The sequence below is a fragment of the Magnolia sinica genome, chromosome 10, assembly GCF_029962835.1.
Source record: "Magnolia sinica isolate HGM2019 chromosome 10, MsV1, whole genome shotgun sequence".
Taxonomy (NCBI): domain Eukaryota; kingdom Viridiplantae; phylum Streptophyta; class Magnoliopsida; order Magnoliales; family Magnoliaceae; genus Magnolia; species Magnolia sinica.
In genome coordinates, this window is record NC_080582.1 from 32,524,174 (window position 1) to 32,526,347 (window position 2,174).

The 2,174-nt window shown below is 35.4% G+C and overlaps 1 non-coding gene across 1 annotated transcript; it reads right to left on the reverse strand.

Moving 5' to 3' along the window:
* Positions 1–1,471: 1,471 nt before the first annotated feature.
* Positions 1,472–1,578, reverse strand: LOC131217793 (small nucleolar RNA R71). The gene has a single exon (XR_009157383.1). It is a non-coding gene; the product is annotated as a small nucleolar RNA R71 (small nucleolar RNA).
* Positions 1,579–2,174: the final 596 nt, after the last annotated feature.

Below are 2,174 nucleotides of genomic sequence, written 5' to 3' on the forward strand. Positions count from 1 at the left end.
CTTATTCTTGTTGAACTTCTTCGATTCTAATATGATATTTAAGGAATACTTTCAGTTTTTAATGGTTTGTTGTGACTCAAATTACAATAGATCTGCAATAACTTTGAGTATCTTCTTTGTTTTATTTTGAGATTGTGGGATTGGTAAATCCTGTTGTTAGCCATTGTCTCCAGAGCGTGGTTTGGTGTTGGAATCCCTTCCAAACCTCACAATTCTCCTTCAGAGAATTACGTCAATGAAAGTTCAGATTTGATTCTATTGATATATCTTCCAATTGGATAAGATAGGACTCTGATTCTAATTGTGTTCCTTGAATTAAATAAGTAAACATCCTAATAGCTATAAGTAGATCATTGGAACCCTAGTTCCCTTTAGATTATTGAAGTTACTTTCACAATTACTTCTTTATTTTCAGATTTCTAATTTAAATCTTTCTCTAGTTCTAGTTATAGTTATTTTCAGAATACACACAAGATTAGTTCCTGTGGATTTGACCTCGGTCTTACCGAGATTATTACTACATCGTGACCCTACACTTGAGGTTGTTAACAAGTTTTTGGCGCCGTTGTCGGGGACTAACGGTTGTGTTTTTTTGAAATTGATTAATTTTGAAATTAGGTTAATATTAAGGTTTAATTGTTTTCTATATCTAGGTTAGGTTTTTTCTGAATTATTTTTAGAAACTAACTTGTCTTTCTATTTCTAGGTTAGGAATTTTCCTAATTTGTTTTAGAAAGTATCTTGCTTTTGTTTTGCAGGATCTTAATATAGAAACTTCTAATTTGGTAACCTCTTTCTTATTCTATCTTTTTCTTTTTTAGATTTCTTATTGCTTTAGGTTTCTTTCTTTTTAGCGTTAGGTTAGATTCTGAAATTAAGGGTTGAGGGTGTTTCATGCCCAAGTGGGTATGTGATAACACTTTACGTCTCTTGAGTGAATGAGGATTAGTTGAGGGGTTATTTATCCATCATAGAATTAGACACTACTTAAGATCCTCAGAGTCAATTGAAGTGATGACTGCTAATCAACCAACCAGTCAACCTGCAATTCAACCTTAACCACTGGTTAAGGAAATTCAGGATGAGAATGAGGTGCATCAAGCACCCCCACCTCATACTTTATGAGATTATTTACAACCGGCGGGGGTAAGCACACCTTCATGCATGGTTTTTTCAGAAAATATAGGACATAATGGATATCAAGCTGTGAGTGATCCAACTCCTTCCAAAATTCTATAAACTTGAATATGAAAATCCATACTTACACTTGAAAGAGTTTGATGAGATCATAACCACTTTATATTTTCCTAATGTATCCGAGGACACGGTCAGGCTAAAACTCTTTCCCTTCTCTTTGAAAGAGAAAGCTAAGACATGGTTGCATTCACTATGTCCACGATCTATTGGTAGATGGAACGACATGGTTACAAGGGAGTTTATAAAGAAATTCTTCACATATCATAAAACGAATACCCTCAGAAAGCCAATCATGAACTTCGCCCAAAAGGAAGATGAAACATTCTTCCAATGTTGGGAGCGGTTCAAGGATCTTGTCAGTTCATGCCCACAGCACGGTTTTGAAATGTGACGCATAACAAGTTTTTTTTTTTTTTTTTAACGATGGGCTGACATCTTCCATGCGCCAAATGGTTGAGATAATGCACAATGGGTAATTTGTGAACAAAGAGGCCGATGATGAGTGGAATTATTTTAACAAGCTTGCTGAAAACACACAATCATGGGACATCTCCCCAAAATCTAGCACCACTTCTAAGATTACTCAATCAAAGGAGAGGGGCAGAATATATCTTCTGAAAGACGATGATGATATCAATGCTAAAGTGGCTAATCTCACAAGGAAACTCGAGGCCATGGAACTTAAAAAGGATAAGGCTAAGGAGTCTGTTTGTGGTATTTGTGCTTGCAACATTCACATAATTGAAAATTGTCTAACAATACCTTCTTTTCAAGAGGTACTGAATGAGCAATCCAATGCCGTGAATAATTACTAAAGACCTTTTAGTGGACCCACTTCAAATACATACAATTCTAGTTGAAGAAATCATCCAAACTTTAGTTGGAGAAATGGACAAACTGCTACTCCTCAAGGATTCCCTAACCAATTCCTAAATTAAGGGAAACCTTAAGAGGATCCGGTCTTAAAACATATCCAA